The following is a 20,776-nucleotide window of genomic DNA, read 5'->3' as shown; positions in this document are numbered from 1 at the left end:
TATCAAGTTGTTTGTCTTTATTATTACGTCTTAAGAGTTCTCTCTATAACCTGGACATAAGCCCTTATCCGATTTATAGTTTGCAGAAATTTTCTCCTGGTGCTTTCTCATTCTCCTGTCTCTTCTGTTTCTCTTTTTCTTCTGTCTTCTTTTGGATGGATTACTGTTTCCATTCCACTGTTGTCGTCGTGCCCCTACTCCTTACCCCCAGCACTAGTCTTCTTTTCTTTTAGGGTTACCCTAGGAATTAAAGCATGCATACTTCACCTTGCCAAAATCAAAAGTTAATCAGATTTCCATTCTCCTCTTAAACAATATAAGAACCACAGAAAAACTTAAAATTTTATTTATTAAATTTATTTTCCCAATTTGCATGCCATCGTTGTCATGTATATTATTTTTTCCTTTTAAACCCTATAAAACAAGTTATCGTTATTTTTGGTTTGATTTATTTGGTTTTTTAATTATTATTTTGACAGTAAATATTTGTTCAAACGCACCTATATTTTTTGAGGCAGAGGCTCACTCTGTCACCCAGGCTGGAGTGCAGTGGTGCAGTGTTGGCTCACTGCAACCTCTGCCTCACAGGTTCAAGCAGTTTTTGTACCTCAGCCTCCTGAGTAGCTGGGATTACAAGGGTGTGACCACACCTAGCTTTTTCTTTTTTTTTTTTCTTTTTTTTGTATTTTTAGTAGAGATGGAGTTCACCTTGTCGGCCAGGTTGGTCTCGAACTCCTGACCTCAAGTGATCTCCCCACCTCAGCCTCCCAAAGTGCTGGGATTACAGGTGTGAGCCACTGCGCCTGGCCTAAACTCACCTGCATATTTACTGTTACATTCACTTTTGCATTTCAGACCCTCTATCTGGGATCATTTTCTTTCTGCCTGAAGTATACTATTTATATTTAGAATGTATTTAGTGAAGTTCTTTTGAAGGCAAATATTCTTCATTTTTTTATTTGTCTGAAAATGCTTTATTTTACCCTTATTCCAGTAATAGAATTCTAGCCTCACAGTTACTTTTGCTCAGCCCATTGAAGATAGGTTACTACTGTCTTTGGGCTTTCACTGTTGTTGATTAAAGTCAGCTATCTGTTTTGTTTCTCTTTTGAAAGCAGCCTGTCTTTTCTCTCTAGGTGCTTTCCAGGTCTTTTTAAAATCTTTGATGTTCCACAGTTTTGGTGATTGGTCTAGGTTTGGATTTTTAAAAATTATTCCTGCGAAGTATTTGTCGGGCTTCATGTAACCTATGAGGTTGGTTGGTTGGTTGGTTGGTTGGTTTGTTTTCCTATCAGTTTTGGAAAACTCTTAGTGTTCTTTTTTCAAAGACTGCATCCCCCCCTGCTTTCTCTTCTCCTTCTGTGACCCTGATAAGACATACATCAGGCTTAGTTTTTGATGTCTCTTAAACCTTTCTTTGATTTTTCTGACTCCCTTCTTTTTGTGCTACATTCCAGATAATTTCCTTAACTATCTTTCAGTTCATTGAACCTTTCCATAGCTATATCTAACCTTCTATTAAACATGCCCCATTGACAATGTTTTTAATTTTAATAAATTTTTTATTTCCATATATTTTAAAAATCAAATCTGCTTTGACTTTCTTTATGGTTTCTTATTTCCCAAATATACTTGTGAGCTTGTCTTTTATTTCTCTAAAATATATTCAACATGGCATTTTAGAGACTCCATAATCTGAAATGGTGTATTTGGGGTGTAGCCTTGTGGGACCCTAGCTTTATGATAAGGATCTTGGCTGTGTCCATGAAGCCTTGGAAAGCAAAGCTCGAGTTCATCAGGTAGCAAATGTTCTTAGGGTAAAGGCTGTTTGTAATGCCACACTTACCTATCTGGTTTCCCATCTTTATTCAATCTCTGACCAAAGGATTTTCTTTTATTTTACTAGCTCACGAATGCTTTTCAAAAAGATGTTTAACATACTCTTTTTTTCAGAATAATGAGCTGTTTGATTGGGAGAATGGATCTAGGTGTCTAGTCTGCCGTACTACCAGAGGAAGCTGGGATTTCCTTGTTCCATCAGACTTACTCAGACTTTCTTTTCTTTTTCTTTTCTTTTCTTTTTTTTTGCTCTGCCTGTGATGCCTGTGAGCAGTGTGACTGGGCACCTACATGGTGGCAAGGGCATGTAGTTTGCTCTTCCAAAGATTAGTTTCTTTTCCAGCTCCTGCCCATTTACAGCTCAGTCTTATGGCAAATGATGTCATTGGGCTCACATTTTTTCATTTTTCCAAGAGGTGTCCAGTGTATAGAATATCACTTAGAGGGCTAATTGGGTGGGGAAGAAAGATCAAAGGAGTGGAGAGGAAAGGCTGCAGCTGAAGTGATAGGAGCCATTTATTGGCAAAAAGATGTGAGTTAGAGATTTGGAAAAGAGTACTCTGTTGTTTCAGCTACATCACATTATATATCTGGTGAACCTTGCTGGCCCATGAAATCCTTTCCATTAGTCAGGGTTCTCTGTGCTTTTGTTCTTGACTACTGCTGTTCTTAGTGCTATTCGGTTTGCTTGTATGTCTCAGTTTCCTTTTCAGAAGGCAGATTGTCGTCTATTTAGGAATGCATTTACTGTAATTGGAGTGTTCTGGCTTGTTTAGTCCCCTCTTCAAATATAAGACTCATATCTTGAAGCTTATGTTCAGAAAATATGCGCGTGTGATCCCTTTGCCCCAAGTGCCAACAGCAGATGTAGCAGTTGACACGCTGCAGGGAATTTCCAACTGCTGGGCAGGTTTCTGAAATCCGGACACGTGCTGTTCACACTTTGGCTTCTGAGGCAAGGATCAGTGGTTGAAAGAGGGGAGGAGCTGGCAGGGGACTGCAGGGAGAAAGATCTTATAATGCCTGCCCAGGGCTTTAGGCTGTGTCAGCTTTCTGCATCTCTTCTCCAGCTGGAGCTGGCAGGGTCGAATAAATCACTGCAGAGTGGTTATGAGCCCAGGTCACCAGGGACTTCTTTGAGGCACACCTGTGACGTCATCCTGTTATCACTGTCTGTTCCACATAACCTCTTTTCACCTCTCCCCTGAGAGAGGGTGATGCCCAGAACTCATGTCAGGGCAATGAGCAGAGGAAAATGTTTCGTAAGTATTATTTTTCAGATGCGTGCTAGGGATACAGTTGTAGGCCATTGACACATTCTTCAATATTCCTCATTGGAAGAGAAAACCCGTGTTTGCAAACATGGCCTGAATACCCCTTGTGGATAAAACTTCTTTTTAAACTTGGAAAGAAAGTCTTGAAACTCCTAAGTGGTCTCTTTTTGTACCCCTTACCTCCCTCGTTCCTTCCCAAACATGCACACACACACACATTACATACAGAGTCTACTGTGTTCAAAATCCTTCACTGACTTCCCATTTCACTCAGTGTAAAAGCCACATTATTTACAAGGCCTTCATATATGGACCTCTTCTCCTGCCCCCTCCGCCCCCGCATTGCCTCTCTCTGAGCTCATTCACGACTGTTCTCCCCATGGCTTGGTTACTCTGCTTCAGCCACACTACCCTTCTTGCAAGTTCTCTGCTAAGCTGGGGACTCTCCCACCTTTGGCCCCTCGCATTAGCTGTTTTCTCTGTTTGGAATGTTCTGCATCCAGCCATCTGTCTGCTGAATACCTCGCCTCCTATAAGTCTTTGCTTAGTGTTACCTCTGTGAGACCTGCCCCAACCATCCTATTTAACACTGCTGCATTCTACTCCAAACCTGCACTCTTTATCTTCCAATTCTATTGATTTATTTTCTAAATACTAGATAATTAATGTGCGTATGTTTATTATTTATTTTCCTCTACTATTCTGCAAGAATGTAAGCTCCCTGCTAATAGGGGTCTTTGGTCTGTTTTATCCACTGATACATTGTGAACATCTAAAACAGTCCCTGACCTGTTGTAACTTCTCAGTAAACATGCGTTATATCAAGTTCAAGTCAAAGAATAATTTGAGGCCAGGTGCCGTGGCCGACGTCTGTAATCCCAGCTCTTTGGGAGGCCAGTGCAGGTGGATCACTTGAGCTCAGGAATTCAAGACCAGCCTGGCCAAGATGGCGAAACCCTGTCTTTACTAAAAAATACAAAAATTTGCCAGGCATGGTAGTAATCCCAGCTACTTGGGAGGCTGAGGCAGGAGACTGGCGTGAACCCGGGAGGCGGAGCTTGCAGTGAGCCGAGATCACCCCATTGCACTCCAGCCTGGGCAGCATTGCAAGACTCCGTCTCAAAAAAAAAAAAAAAAAGAATAATCTGTCAGCAGGTCAGCCTGGACAATGAAGATTGAATGGCAAGGGCAGGGGCATCTGTTAACTAGGTTATTGCTCATAATCTTACTGTCTTTCCTTGTTTTTTGTTAAGGTGACTTTCTTGAAAGCATAATTTCCAAATGCATATTTTACATCTGGCATTAAAGTAAAATCCATTAAATGTGCTTTGGTATCTACTGTTGTATTAATCCTTTCTCATACTGCCATAAAGACATACCTGAGGCTGGGTAATTTATAAAGAAAAGAAGTTTAATTGGCTCATAGTTCCACAGGCTGTACAGGAAACATGGCTGGGGAGGCCTCAGGAGAATCACAATCATGGTGGAAGGCAAAGAGGAAGGAGGCACGTCTTCCATGGCTGGAGCAGGAGGAAGAGAGTGAAGGGGGAGGGGCTACAGACTTTAAAACAACCAGATGTCCCGAGAGCTCCATCAGGAGATAGCACCAGGAGGATGGTGCCTAAACCATCAGAAACCACCCCAGGATGCAGTCACCTCCTACCAGGCCCCACCTCCAGCACTGGAAATTACAATTCATCGTGAGATTTGAGTGGAGACACAATCCAAACCATATCAGCTCTTAACCCTGGAGTAAATATCATTGGGGCTCTGGAAAGTAAATTTCTATAGAACAGCGTAAGTTCAGTCTTTTCTGGTCTCTCGAATCTTTCATCTTTTATTCTCTGTCCTTTCTTCCTAACTAGAAATACTTTTTTATTTCCCTACTCATATATCATATTTTTACATTCACCTAACTGGAGCAATTCTGTCCTATTTATGTAAACTAAATGATTTTTTTTAAAGGATTTAACATTTTGGGTTTCATTGAAAGTACTAAAAAAGATAAAGTAGAAACCAACTTCTGGCAGTGACATTCTTTCCTATACGACGTATAAATATTCAAGGAGTTTTTACACAGTTGAAAAGATACTGACTATACAATGTTTGATTCTACTATTTTTACTTACAAGTATACAAAGCTATAAAATTCTTTGTAAACATTTGTAATTTACATACAAATAATAGTAATGGCAAAAAGTGCAATTACTTTTGTACCAACCTAGTATAAACTGAATCATGTTCTCATATGAATGTTTTTATTGTTATGTATATTCACTGTGTTGCCCAGGCTGGAGTACAGTGGCATGATCATAGCTCACTGCAGCCTCGAACTCTTGGGCTCAAGTGATCCTCCTGTCTCAGCCTCCCAAGTAGCTGGGACTACAAGCGCATGCCACTACGCTCAGCTAATTTTTTATTTTTTGTGGAGACAGGGTCTCACTGTGTTGCCCAAGCTAGTCTCAAACTCCTGGGTCCAAGTGATCCTCCTTCCTCGGCCTCCCAAAGTCTTGGGATTACAGGCATGAGCCACTGAGCTTGGCTTCACATGAATATGTTAACATTCATTTAATCATTACCCTCTTTTTGAACATTTTCTTCTCAGGTTTCTAGTATTATAAATAAAGCTGTAATTAACATCTTTGTACATAAAATTTTTGTCTGCGTTTCATGTTATTTTATTAGAATAGGCCAAGCATGGTGGCTCATGCCTGTAATCATGCAGGCAGATCACTTGAGCCCAGGAGTTTGAGACCAGCCTGGGTAACATGGCAAAACCCCATCTCTACAAAAAATACAAAAATTAGCTGGGTGTGGTGGTACATGTCTGTAGTCCCAGCTACTTGGGAAAATTATACGGGAGAATGGCTTAAGCCCAGGGGTTGGAGGTTGCAGTGAGACGAGATCATGCCATTGCATTCCAACCTAGGCAACACAGCCAGACCCTGTCTCAAATAAATAAATAAATACTATATTTTTAGAAGTTTAGTTGTTGGGTGAAGGGGTTTTGGCATCTTAATACTTTTGATACATGATGCTAGATTATTTTTTCTTTTTTCTTTTTCTTTTTTCTTTTTTTTTTTTTTGATAAAGGGTCTTGTTCTGTGTCACCTAGGCTGGAGTGCAGTGGTGTGGTCATAGTTCACTGCATTCACTGCAGCCTCAAGCTTCTTCTTAGGCTCAAGCAGTCCTCCCATCTCAGCCTCCCAGGTAGATGGGACTACAGGCACGTGCTACCACGCCCATCTGATTTTCAAATATTTTGCAGAGATGAAGCCTCACTATATTGCCCAGGCTGGCCTCAAACTCCTGGGCTCAAGCAGTCCTCTCACCTTGGCCTCTCAAAGTGCGCTGGGATTACAGGCATGAGCCACTGCACCCGACCTAGGTTACGTTTTGAAGAAGGTGTATCAGCTTACACTCTTAGCAGTGTTTGAGAATGTCCAGCAACCACCTTCCTGTAGACATTAAGCATTTTATTTATCTTATTTTGTTTTTTATTTTTGAGGCAGAGTCTCGCTCTGCCGCCCAGGCTGGAGTGTGTTGGCGCGGTCTCGGCTCACTGCAACCTCCACCTCCCGGGTTCAAGCTATTCTCCTGCCTCAGCCTCCGATGTAGCTGGGACTACAGGTGCCCGCCACCACGCGTGGCTAATTTTTGCATTTTTAGCAGAGATGGGGCTTTGTCTTGTTGGCCAGGTTGGTCTCAAACTCCTGACCTCAGGGGATCCACCCACCTCCGCCTCCCAAAGTGCTGGGATTACAGGCATGAGCCACCGTGCCTGGCTGCATTAAGCATTTTAAATTTTTTACAGTCTTTGGCACAATGTAGGCCTTCATGTATTTGTTGAATAAATGGCAGAATAAAACCTGTCCTTTTAAAAAATAGACTTTACATTTTAAAGCAGTTTTGTGTTCACATCAAGATTGAACAGAATATACATAAAATTCCCATGTACCTCTTGTCTCCCACAACATAAAAACTTCTCCGCTATCAATATCCCACACCAGAGTGGGACATTTGTTACAGTCAGTGAACCTGTATTGACACATCATCACCCAAAGTTCGTAGTTTACATTAGGGTTCATTCTCGGTGTTGTGCATTCTGTGGGTAACTAGCTTATTTTTATACATCACTCTGAGTGAGTAAGTTTGGAGTCGTCATGGACTACATTGTCAGGGTTAAATCTTTCACCTCACCTCAGGTGATGACATGCCAGCACCTCAGGTGATGAGTAGCTCAAGCTTGGAAGGTTGGCATGGGTATGTAGGTGAGTAGTCTTGTTGGTTTGCCATTACAGGGAGGAAAGAATGTGGTTTCCTTATTTGGTTATCTTTTTTTTTTGAGACGGAGTCTCGGTCTGTCGCTCAGGCTGGAGTGCTGTGGTGCGATCTAGGCTCACTACAAGCTCTGCCCCTGGGTCCACGCCATTCTCCTGCCTCAGCCTTCGAGTAGCTGGGCTACAGGCGCCCGCCAGCATGTCCGGCTAATTTTTTGTATTTTTAGTAGAGACGGGATTTCACCGTGTTAGCCAGGATGGTCTTGATCTCCTGGCCTCGTGATCTGCCCACCTCAGCCTCCCAAAGTGCTGGGATTACAGGTGTGAGCCACCGCGCCTGGCCTATTTGCTTATCTTATTTTTTTACTAACGAATGAATTGTCTGCACCATAACAGAATGTTATGGGAGAAGCACATCATTCTTTTGGAGTAAAAGCTCTTGGATTAAGCCATCTATTGAGCTGAACAGCAAGAGAGTAGGCTGTCTGTGGGGGCTCAGGGTGCCATACTCAGCCAGACATTTAAATACAGGTGTTACCCATAATCTCTGATGGTCCTTTTCATTGTTTTTTTTTTTGAGACCGAGTCTCGCTGTGTCGCCCAAGCTGGAGTGTGGTGGCACAATCTCGGCTCACTGCAACCTCTGCCTCCCGGGTTCAAGCGATTCTCCTGTCTCGCCCTCCCGAGTAGCTGGGACTACAGGTGTGCGCCACCACACCCGGCTGATTTTTTTTATTTTTAGTAGAAATGGGGTTTCACCATGTTGGCCAGGATGGTCTCGATCTCCTGACCTAGTTATCTGCCCGCCTCGGCCTCCCAAAGTGCTGGGATTGCAGGCGTGAGCCACCGTGCCCGGCTGTCCTTTTCATTGTTTATTCTTTGGCTCTGGAAGCACTGTGGAAGGTGGCTGAGGGGAGCCAGTGCACTTGGCTGTCTTGGGCTCTAGGTGATGTGCAGGAGGATGGTAGAGGGTAATGAGATATTTTTAAATTTCTTTGCTTTAGAGAGTTCAGAGAGAAGTGTAAAGATGGAATAGAAAAATCCTGCCCAGTTTAGAGTTGGACCATGGCTTTTCTGTTTTCTGGTGGTTGGGAGTGGTCAGCTGCCAAAAATGTGATCTCTGCTTTTCCTGAAGACCGTGTGGCTTCATGGTTATGAACTTTGCAATTGATCACATTTTGGTAAAATAATATATATTATACATATATTAATTTTAATAGACTGATGGATATCCATCAAAACTTACCCATGATTCTCTAAGATGGTAGAATTAAACATGTTTTAAATTTTCTTTTTTCTCTGTATTTTTGTAGTTTTCTGAAATTATCACAATACTTTAGTAATAATGTATTGTGTAAATGTATTTTTAAAAATTATAATGATAAAAAGAAATATTTGAAATTAGATAAAACTAGGTTCTAATTCTGATTGTTTACTTGCTGTGTTATGCAAATTACTTAACCATTTCCAAACCTGTTTCTACGTCCAGTACCTTGTGGATGGAAGACATTTAATAAATGTTTGTTGAATTAAACTTTCCTGCCATAATATGTTCGCCACTGATTGCCAGTGTTTCTCCCCTTCCCATAAAGGAAGATTCTGTTTCTTATTTTGAACTTGAATTTCAAAAGAAGCAACTTAGGTTTTGAGGGTATACCAGTTGTCTTGTTTTCTTTTGACATTTTGACATTACTGATTCTTCTAACTCTTCCTTCATTCCAGAAGAACTAACAACCTCATAGATCAATTAGGGAATATTTAGCTCATCTTGAAAATGCAATTATTTTAGCTTCATAAAATGCATAAATCCCTCAACTAGAGTATGTCTCCATGGGGACAAGAGACTATATAATATTTTAGCAAATTCCTGACAATGTTCAAGGCTAACTCCAAAATTAGATGCTTATTCTCACAAAAAAGGGCCAGAAATTTTGAAAAAGTTAGGTGCCTAATCAGTGATTGATTGATTTTCTAAGGTCTGAAAATGTATAAAGAGTTTAGGCAAATAAGAAATTAACAGATTGTTGATTTAAAAAAATTATGTCTTATAGGTAAGTAATTGTGCCTTGCAAAATGTTAATACCTTAGAATTATATTTTTAAAAAATTCTGTAAGACTTCCATGATGATGAAGTCATCAGAATCCCTTTGAGATGGTAATGTTACAGTAGACTGCTTTGAGAAATCACGGTTTAAATCTTCAGCCTACTTTTTTCCCCCCTTTTCTTAGCCCCAAACTGTGGGGACCTCTCTCTCTCCCTCTGCAGACAGTAGAAAGCCAAATCTGTAAAAAAAATTCCTATTACCTCACTAATGCTCTTGACCCCATTCCTTGGATACCTTGGTTGGTCCCTTCCAAGGGAGATTGGGGTAGCTGCTTAACCATCGTGGTACCTGCCATCCGAGTTTCCACCTTGCCCGAGATCCCTGAAGGCCAAAAATTTCTGCTTACTGGGAAGAGGCAGAAATACCTCTATGTGTGCGCTGTTTCTTTAAAAGAAAGTGTAGCGGAAGTGATGCTGCGGGGAACATCTGCACTCAGGGCTGAGGGAGAGCGCGAGATGCACTGCAGCTGGTGTAAGGCCCTGGCAGGCTGAGGCGCTGCTGTCTATAGGGGTTTACTTCTGTCTGCATTGAAACATGGCTTGGGAAGGGGTTGGCGGCCTGCTGCCAGCCTCGGTTAGCCTGCCCTTCTCTTTCCTCTTTCCTCCTCGCCGCCCCCAACCCACCCTCACTCCCCTCCCTCATGCTTTAAAGTCGCATTTCCAGGCCAGACGTAGAATTAATCTCTGGGCACTTCACATTGCTGGCAGCTGAAAGCAGGATGTGGGATCTTTTTTTCTCTCTCTTTCTCTCTCTGCGTCTTGGCTGACTTTTTTACCTCTCGAAGAATTTGGAAGGCCGTGAGATCCCCCCCCACACACACAAGTACTGTGGAGTTTTTCAGCACGCTGATCACCCTGCTGCGGCTTCACCCTAATAGACTTCATATGTTGATGCAGTTGACATCAGTATCAAACTATTTTACATGTGATCTGGTGTATTTCCTGAGGAAATCTGCAAGATATTTATTAAGAACTAATAAAATAAACCTCTCCATGAGTTTTTAGGTAGTTTTCAATTTTTCATGTCTGTCTCGTTTCCTCTTATCAATGAGTTGCTATTTTCTCTCTCTACTCTGACCATCGCAAAAGGAAACAAAAATAAATGTTTTAAACTGTTCCTGAAGGGACAGAGAGAGAATAGTTCTGCCATGATGTATCAGCCGGGACTGTATTTTTAGTGCAGCATTGTAGAAACTAAAAATATCCTGTTATAGTAGATCCTTTTTATAGGTCTGTGTGTGTGTGTGTGCGCGTGCATGTGTGTGTGTTTATAATGTACGCACAAGTGCCTTTGTGCATCAGCAGCCACTCTTCACATTACAGCTGGACTCCATTAGTCCTTGAAAATTAATGTAATCCTAGTTAAGAAAAAAATTAATTACTGTACCAGAGCTGTGTTTTATCCAAAGCTAGTGTTAGCTCCCTAGCTGGCAGCTTAGTTTGAGAGGCTCCAGGGCCCCGTGGAGTTGTGGCTTTGGTATCGCAGCATTGGCTGCTGTGTTTTTCCTGTCGAGAGCATTCCTCAGTTCTTTAGGGCTAGACATGTGGCATGCAGAAAGTAACCACAGACCCCTCTGCCTCAGTGAAATATTATGTTCCAGTCTGGTCATCCCCCAAAATGGTGTCCGTCACAGGTTTCACTCACCTGCCATAGCAGGTTTTCTTATCAGGTTTCTTTCCAAGAGAGCTACTTCGACAGCAGTATCTCTGTTCATGTTCTTGAGAGGAGAAATAACATTTATCAAAGTCCAGGAGACACATGGAATTTAACCGGGAGGATTTTGCATGGACAATTAAGAATGACAGTCACATTTTGCCCTTACTTTTTGTTTAAGGATTTGACTAGTTTGTTTAATATACACCTTTTATTATAAATGAGTGTGTCAGCGTTGACTGCCGGTTTCTAGTCAGACTTCTCAGCACCAGCCCTGGGTGAGGGGCTGACTGGCTCAGCATGTGAGTAACGTCTCCAGCTTTGTCATCAGTGTTCTGGGAAGAGATACGGGGCACAGCCGAGAAGCCGTTGCCGTCCACCTCGCCTTCACTCTGCAGCTGTTGTGCAATTGCCTGCTCTGTTGTTGTTTGTTTTTCTTCTTCGGGAGCCTGGATTGGGGTGGGGGATTGAGAGTGGGGTAGGTAGGAAGATTGCTGTTTCTTTGCTGGTCAGACTCTCCAGGCTCTCTGCGGAGAGTCCAGGCAGGATCTGTCTGACTTGGATTGCAATTCTCTTTTTCTGCTGAGCTGGGGCGTGGGCAGCCTAGGCCTGTGTAACTCGTGACAGGCCTCCCAAAGTGCCATGATGGCATGGATCCTCGTGGAGCTGTTGAGAACAAAAACAGGGTTAGTGACCTTTTGTTTCTTTTTGGGCATGGGTTCTGAGACTTATCTCTGGGCCTTATGTTCCTGCTAGTGACTCTAGGTCCCCCGGTCCTCTCCCCATCATCCCCTGGCTGACAAATGGTTGAGCTCTCAGCTTCCTGTACTTGATCCCCAAACAGTGTAGTTCAGTAAAAGTAGTAATTAGGCCTTTTACAAATTTATTTTATTAGTGAAGAGAGTTGGTAGGTAATGGGCTGTAATTCTAACACAGCCAGTTTGGAGATTAATAAAAAATTTTAAAAGAGCAGTTTTTACCAGAGGCAGTGGGCCCGTTATTTCAAGTTCTCGGCTGAGCCGAAATCAGAGTGGCGTGGGATCCGTGGTAGACTTTGTTGCTGGGAGGATGCAAAGCCACGTTCCTTGTTGTTACAGTCTGTGCAGTGCCCATCCTTGAGGGTGTTTTACCCTGGCATTGGAAAAAAGGAAACCTTGTTTTCCAAGAACTCTGCTCTCTCTCAGCTTGATAAGCATTTAAAAATAAAAGCTGCACAATTGAAATTGGCAGTGCATCCTCATTCTTTTGTCTCTCTGTTTATTTTTTTCCCTCATCCCTCAACATGTGTGCTACAGCCCATGGTTATTACACCCTCAAGAATGATGGCCTGGAACTCAGCAAACTCGCACCAACGTCTGCCCGCCCTGCATTCTGTTGTTTGAAGCTGGCTGCGGCATCAGGGCCTAGCGCTGAGAGGCCGGGTGGATCAGCCTCCACAGCTCCATCTGTGGCACATTTCCCTTCTCCTCTGAAGCTGCTGCTTGGAATTTTGAGCTTCTCCAGAATCCTGATTGTCAGCTCAATCTTTCTCGTTAGTTTTTGTAGTTAACTTAATTGATTTGTTTACCTCTCCATTGGAGGAGCTCAAAAAGAAAGTGCTTTGGCACTCAGCAGAGCAGTTCTGCCTCTTGAAAAGATTCTTCTGAGGTAGAGTTTTATAATACTGACCCAGAGAAGAAAAAAGATCCTATGGTTTAGGCCAGGGTGACTGTAAGTCCTGGTTTGCCCAGGGATGGATCCTATTTATGAATTACTCATAGCACACCCCTTCACTCTCGGAAGTATCCCAGTTTAGGCGATAAATTTTAGCATCATGCTAGCTTAGATGAATTCAGCAAGAAATAACAGATAACCCACTCACTACAAACTGTTAATTCTTTGTCTAGAAATGTAATGGCTTTGTGAGGCAGCGCCAAACCCTGCCCTGAGCATTGCATGCAGATTCCACTGGAGTCATGCACATGTGACCTCAGAAAGCATTGCTGTGTTTCTGGCTCTGTGAGTGTGGACTGGCCTTCCCGCTTGAGTAGGTCCCGGTTAAGCCAATTTTGAAACACCATGTCACTTATTTGAGCATTCCTGGTTATCACTGCCTAGTTGGTTGAGTCAGAACCTGGAGTTAGTTTGGTAGGGTGTGGTTTCAGGTTTGCAGACATCCCTGGTTGATGCCTATGAAGGGTTGGTGCCTGATGTAACTGAATAGGGTGCTACTTCAGGTTAGTAGTCCTTGTTTTCTCTTGACTGGTTGGACTGAACCTGGTATTACTGTTTACCAAAGAATATTTTTGGTTTGAAAACTGAAGGTCAGCAGTTCGCAAGTGCCGAACGTAAAGCCAACTCTGTGGTTTGTCTTGTGCCACTGGGCCAGCAGCACTGCAGTCCTGATCGATTGATCTGCAGCAATATAAAACCACGAACAGCAACTGCCAGACAAAACTCCATCTCACCCCATTTCCCTGTCCAACCTGTCTCTCTGCCCAGATCCCCTTTCTTTTTCCTCGTATGTCTGTCTCACTCTTGCTTATGTATTTCACTTTTTTGGGTCTATCTTTTTCCATCTCCCTGTCTCTTTCCATAACAGTTTTAATAATGTTTTAGTTAGTTCCAGCCTTTTCGCTGAATGGATCCCATTGGAAAATGCATTTGAAAGGAAACAGTTATACACTTCCCTTCCTTTGAAACTCTGTTGGCACCTTTTCCAGTGCAGTAAACCATACAACATGTATTTTCAAAGTTTCCAAACAGACACGCTGGCGTTAAATTTATGAAAAAATATTCAGCTATATGGTAACTGTGACTTTCAGAGATGCTGATCAGATTTGAAATTGGTACTGACTTCTGGAGCTCCAGCAGGTTTTCAGATCTCTGTGGGAAATATAACCAAACTGGCTGTTGGGGAGTCTGTGATGCTTGGAGCCTTGGCTTTTGATTGGCAGGTTGGGCAGGAAGAGTTGGAGCGAGAGATGTGGATGTGGGGATCCCCAGCCACACCCAGAGGGAAACAGGGAAAGTCAGTGAGTCAGTGAAGAATATGGCATAGCCGTGTTGGGCACAGTAACAGAATGTATATTCCTTCTATGTGTCTATGCATAGAAGGTAAACTACTTTCTGTTTATTCCAGCCAAGACTGAAGGTCAAAGAATGCCCTTTTTTTTTTTTTTTTTAATTAGATGGAGTCTCACTCTGTCTCCCAGGCTGGAGTGCAGTGGCATGATCTCGGCTCACTGCTAGCTCCACATCCCGGGTTCACGCCATTCTCCTGCCTCAGCCTCCCGAGTAGCTGAGACTACAGGCGCCCACCACCACGCCCGGCTAATTTTTTGTGTTTTTAGTAGAGATGGGGTTTCACCGTGTTAGCTAGGATGGTCTCGATCCCCTGACCTCATGATCCGCCTGCCTTGGCCTCCCAAAGTGCTGGGATTATAGGCGTGAGCCACCGCGCCTGGCCCAAATAACACCTTTTTGTTATTTTCTTTAGGGTGCCAAGGCTAAGAAGAGTTATTTATTTTCCTTCAAGGCAGTGATGATGTTGCTATTGTTAAAAATGTTTACCTCCCAAAAAATGTTCTGAAGCAAAAATATATATATGTATTAGAATTTGTCTCTGTATTTTTTCTTATTTTTATGATTGTTAACTTCTTTTTTCTTTCACCTTTGAACTGTTGTCCAGTCTAAGACATCCTGTTATAGCATGTTCTGTGTATCTTTTTTCTTTTCTTTTTTTTTTTTTTAAATAAAATCCAGCTCCTCCAGGAAGTTCTATGTATTTGAAAGTCCATCGGTTTGACTGAGGTTGGAATTTGGTAGTCAAGCATGGTGATCCTTCTCAAGCACCCCGGCAGTTTGTTCAGGAGATCCTTGGGAATGCTCTTGAAAGAAGCCTTTCAGAAGGGGATTTCTTCCAGATTGCTCAAGCAGAAGCTAATCTGTGTCTTGGCTTACCTAGGTTTAAAAGCTGAGCATCCTGCAGGTCATGTATCCCACTCAGTTAGTTAACAAGGGTTTGTTAAGCACTCATTATGTGTCTTTCTTCTTAGCTCTTAGCTTGCCTTTGCCTTTTTTTTTTTTTTTTTTTTTTTTTTTTTTTTTTAAGCTTTTGCCTTTGTTGGCTGCAGACAGCATTTCCAGAAATGCTGTATCTGTTTTCTCTCGGTTTGCTCATCCTCTCTGCCTGTTTCTTGGGTTTCCTCTTTCTCGTGCAGCATCCAATATATCAGCATTAACTAAAGATACTACGTTTGCCCTCCTCTTTCTCTTTCCCCATTGGTATATTGTAAAATCTTGTCGTTTCAACTGTCATCTCTGTGCACCCCCCCCCCAAATTTCTTTACTGCCCTGATCTTTTTCATGAACTTTGGCCCACATTTCTAACTTTTTGTTGTATATTTTCACCTGGAATCGCAAGCTTATTCAAAATTGACTCATCCATAGCTGGTTTGCAGTAATGCACACCAGTAGTCCCAGCTACTCAAGAGGCTGAGGAAAGAAGATTGCTTGAGCCCAGAAGTTTGAGGCCAAACTGGGCAACATAACGAGACGCCATCTCTTAAAAGAAAAGAAAAGAAAAAGGTTCATCCTCTCCCTCACTTGTCAGGTTCCCCCCAGGAAGCAAACTCTTAAGATGGATATTTGCATGCAGGAAGCTGGATTGGGGCAGAGGGAGAAATTGAACTGTGTTGCAGCTATAACAAAGGGCTTACCCAGTCCTGCAAGGAGCTCTGGACCTAGGCTAACTCTTCCAAGTACTCCCAAATTGGGTCAAAGGGGCTGAATCTTTATACCCCCTCTCTCCCCACCAAGTAGTTGGATGTAGGTTACCTGGGAAGGTGTGGTGATTTGGGGGAAGTGCCTTTCTTTAGCTGAGAAGAAGTCTCAGTGAAGGCCTCTTTCTGTACCTCTGTTTTCTGCATATAGCTTGCCTCTCTGCCCCTCTTCCCTGCCTGGCATACAGTAAGGGTTCAGTAAATGGTAGCTTTAATTGTTGTGTCACTTTTGTATACATATATTTTTACAAATAGAGCTATCTTGGCCAGGCACAGTGGCTCATGCCTGTAATCCCAGCACTTTGGGAGGCTAAGGCGGGTGGGTCATTAAGGTCAGGGGTTCGAGACCAGCCTGGCCAACATGGTGAAACTCCGTCTCTACTAAAAATACAAAAATTTAGATTGGGTGCAGTGGCTCATGCCTGTAATCCTAGCACTTTGGGAGGCCAAGGTGGGCAGATCACGTGAGGCCAGGAGTTCAAGACCAGCCTGGCCAACATGGTGAAACCCCATCTCTACTAAAAATACAAAAGTTAGCCGGGGCGTGGTGACACACGCCTGTAGTCCCAGCTACCCAGGAGGCTGAGGCAGGAGAATTGCTTGAACCTTGGAGGTGGAGGTTGCAGAGCCGAGATCACGCTACTGCACTCTGGCCTGGGCAACAGAGCAAGACTCTACCTCAAAAAAAAAAAAATTTTAGCTGGGCGTGGTGGCGTGCACGTGTAATCCCAGCTACTTGGGAGGCTGATCTCTTAAACCCGGGAGACAGAGGTTGCAGTGAGCTGAGATGGCGCCATTGCACTCCAGCCTAGGCAGCAGAGGGAGACTCCATCTCAGTACAAAACCGGAAAACAAATAGAGCTGTCTTACACCTTACTCTTTTGTTTTGTTTTTTGAGACAAGGTCTCCCTCTGTCATCCAGGTTGGAATGCAGTGGTGTGATCTCGGCTCACTGCAAGCTCCTCCTCCTGGGCTTAACTCATTCTCCTACCTCACCTCCCCAGTATCTGGGACCACAGACACAGGCTACCATGCCCAGCTAATATTGATGGAGTCTCACTTTGTTGCCCAGGCTGGTCTCGAATTCCTGAGCTCAGGCAACCCACCCACTTCAGCCTCCCAAAGTGCTGGGGTTACAGGCATGAGCCACCGCACCTGGACATGTTACTCTTTTTAACGGCTATCTATCCCACGATACGTGTGTACCATAATTTTAGTGGTTTTATATTCATGTTTGCAACCTTTTTCTGTCCAAACTATATCAACAGTGAGTTTCATCATTCACATCATTTCATGCCTCTTTAAACTTCTTAAGAGATTTTTCACTTTCTTCTTTGATTTATAGTTGATAGCATAAGCAAGTCCTGTTAGACTTCAGCTCCTTGAAGGTCCAGTTTATGTCTGATTCATCTTCAAAAACTAAGTGCCCAGCACAGATCCTTACTTGTAGTAGCCACTTGGTGAATGCTGACTGTGTGAATATAAAGAAACGAATTGGTTCAGCACCATGTGAAGTACCGTTCAGATCAGCTTCAACACCCAGGCGCTGCAGTAAGCACTTCAGATTTGGTGGGGTCTGCGCTGTGGACCCCTCCCTGTTGGGATTTCTAGGCTAGTGGGGCAGCTTGGTGAATTGTAAATCCTGTACGAGGACAGCTGTGAGCCCACGTACCTGGTGAGTGTTACAGGTAGAAATACTGCCAGAATCCAGAGGAGGAGGCCTGTAGTACAGGTCTGATACATGCTGGATCTTGAAGGAACGACTTAGGCAAGGGAGAGGAAAGACGTAAACTGTGGAGAGTGGGGGTAGGAGAATGGCCATTCAGGAGTGTGGAGGCAGGTTTGCTATTTTGTCTCTTGACTGTGGTCATTCACCATCTTTTGATGTGGGACCCTTTATTTATTTATTTATTTTAGAGAGACACGGTCTCCCTCTGTCGCCCAGGCTGGAGTGCGGTGGCACGAACATTGCTCACTGCAGCCTCAAACTCCTGGGCTTAAGCCATCCTCCCACCTCGACCTCCCAAAGTGCTTGGATTACAGGCATGAGCCACCGCACCCGGCAAGTGTGGGGCCCTTTTAAAGAAGCAAGGCAGTGGTCTATAAATAAACCTGTTAGGTCTTTTGAGCCAGGCAGAAGCAGGTCAGTTCTGTCCTCTAAATGGAGGAAATCTCACCAAGAAAATAAAGTTGAACTGGTGCTTTAAAAACTGTCTGTTTGGCAGGGGGTTGCTAATCCCACATTTATGGAGCTTTGTTCTCGCTACCAGTGTTAAAATATAAATGTAGCTTTTAAATCCCCTTGCTTTATAGCATACTGTTATACTTTTTGTTGTAGAAATATTCCAAAAATGTGCCTAAATTAAATTTTACAATCTAGACAATTCCCCCTTTATGTCCATACATTTGTGTTTATATATGTATATATTTAATTACAGATATTTTAACATGTCATTGATCTTTTTAAAACAATCTTTTCTAGTGTATGTCACTTTCTCATTTATCTAGAGTTTTTCTTTAGGACTTTAGAATTCTTCATTCCTCATTCTGGATGGATCGTTCATGATCAGCTGTAAAGCATTTTTGCATTTGGGTTTCTCTGACCCTTAGTCAGAGGTGTCATGTACAGAATGTTGACTAAACAACTGCATTAGATAGCAGGTATCCCTCTATTTAAAGAAACCCATCATGGATAATTTTGAAATAAAACTGATCATTTTCTAATTTAGTGGGGTTTTTTGTTTGTTGTGTTTTGTTTTTTTGAGTCACAGTCTTGCTCTGTTGCCCAGGTTGGAGTGCAGTGGCGCCATCTCGGCCTCGGCTCACTGCTTCCTGAGTTCAAGTGATTCTCATGCCTCAGTCTCCTGAGTAGCTAGGATTATAGGCATGCACCACCATGCCTGCTAATTTTTTTTTTTTTTTTTTTGTATTTTTAGTAGAGACAAGATTTCACCATGTTGGCCAGGATGGTCTTGAACTCCTGGCCTCAAGTGATCTGCCTGCCCCAGCTTCCCAAAGTGCTGGGATTATAGGCATGAGCCACCGTGCCTGACCTAGTGTTATTTTAATTTAGTTTTATAGATCTTTTTAAAAAATATTTTACTTTCATCTTAATTTGTTTTATTATTATCATTACTGTTATTATTATTATTATTTGAGAAGGTGTCTCACTTTGTTGCCCAGGCTGGAGTGTACTGGCACAGTTTCAGTTCACTGTGACCTCCGCCTTCAGGGTTCAAGCAATTCTCCTGCCTCAGCCTTCCAAGTAGCTGGGATTACAGGCATGCGCCACCACATCCAGCTAATTTTTGTACTTGTAGTAGAGACGGGGTTTCACCATGTTGGTCAGGCTGGTCTCTGGTCTCGAACTCCTGACCTCAGGCAATCCGCCTGCCTTGGCCTCCTAAAGTGCTGTGATTACAGGCATGAGCCACTGCTCCCCGCCAAATTTTATTATTTTTTTTTAGAGACAAGATCTCGCTTTGTTGCCCAGGCCAGAGTGCAGTGGTGTGATTATAGCTCACTGCAGCCTTCAACTCCTGGGTTCAAGTGATCCTCCTACCTCAGCCTCCTGAGTAGCTGGAACTACAGGAGCATGCCACCTTGCCCAACTAATTTTATTTTTTATTTTTTTTGTAGAGATGGGGTCTCGCTATGTTGCCCAGGCTGGACTCAAGTGATTCTCCAGCCTCGGCCTCCCAAAGTGCTGGGGTTAATAGGCATGAGCCACTGCATCTGGCCTATAGAGCTTCTTAAAACACCATGTATCTATGAATATATAACTTATTCCTATATATGGGTTTTGGAAAAATATTTTTAGAATTTTATATATATATATGTATTTTGTCTCACCCTATAGATAACTTTAGGATACTATTTCTGGGGTATCTTTTAACAGCATGTGATAAGAGGCTATGTGTTATAAAAAATATTTTCAGGCTGGGTGCAATGGCTCACGCCTATGATCCCAGCACTTTGGGAGGCCAAGGCGGGTGGATCAGTCGAGGTCAGGAGTTTGAGACCAGCCTGGCCAACCTGGTTAAATGCCACCTCTACTAAAAATATAAAAATTAGCCAGACATGGTGGCACACATCTGTAGTCCCAGCTGCTCGAGAGGCTGAGGCACGAGAATTGCTTGAGCTCGGGAGGCAGAGGTTGCAGCGAGCTGAGATTGCGGCACTGTACTGCAACCTGGGTGACAGAGCTAGCATCTGTCTGGGAAGAAAAAAATATATATATACACACATATATATATGTATACACATATATATTTATCTATATATTTGTAAGGTTATTGTTCACTTTTTTCATATAATATGTCTTGCATAGAGTCCATGCTTTAAAAAATTATTTTAGAACTCAGTGCTGAGAAAAAGGAGTTGTTTTTCCTGAAGAATTGATATACTTATTCCTTTCTAATAATGAGAACTATACAGTTATTGGTGTTTCCTTTTTTGCTTTGGCTGACAGAAAATTTTAAGTCCGTTTATGGTAGGCTGTTAACCCATGTGATTGACATTTTTTCCTTTTTCTTGGTCTTGATTCTCTAATCTACTTTAATATTATGTCATTTTATGTGATTTTGCTGTAAGTTGTCACAAATCTTTTGTGAATTGTGGTATAAAGGGTAAATATAAAAAATTTTAATCTAGTTTAAAATTAGATACAGGCCAGGCGTGGTGGCTCATGCCTGTAATCCCAGCACTTTGGGAGGCCAAGTTGGACGGATCACTTGAGGTCAGGGGTTCGAGACCAGGCTGGCCAACATGGTGAAACTCAATTTCTACTAAAAATACAAAAATTAGCCAGACATGGTGGTGAGCACCTGTAATCCCAGCTACTTGGGAGGCTGATGCAGGAG

The 20,776-nt window shown here is 42.8% G+C and overlaps 1 protein-coding gene and 1 long non-coding RNA gene across 2 annotated transcripts in view; one reads left to right on the top strand and one right to left on the bottom strand.

Moving 5' to 3' along the window:
* The window catches only part of SMG6 (SMG6 nonsense mediated mRNA decay factor), a 244,113-nt gene that overhangs the window by 77,313 nt on the left and 146,024 nt on the right, over positions 1 to 20,776 (top strand). The gene's annotated exons all lie outside the window — the stretch shown is intronic.
* LOC134729485 (uncharacterized) lies at positions 7,951 to 13,912 on the bottom strand. Its single transcript, XR_010110604.1, has 2 exons — positions 12,132 to 13,912; positions 7,951 to 11,817 (listed from the first exon to the last, which is right to left on the bottom strand). It is a non-coding gene; the product is annotated as an uncharacterized LOC134729485 (long non-coding RNA).

This window comes from Pan paniscus, chromosome 19, assembly GCF_029289425.2.
Source record: "Pan paniscus chromosome 19, NHGRI_mPanPan1-v2.0_pri, whole genome shotgun sequence".
Lineage (NCBI taxonomy): Eukaryota > Metazoa > Chordata > Mammalia > Primates > Hominidae > Pan > Pan paniscus.
The sequence above is the reverse complement of the archived record's forward strand: the minus strand, read 5'-3'. Positions and strand labels throughout refer to the sequence as shown.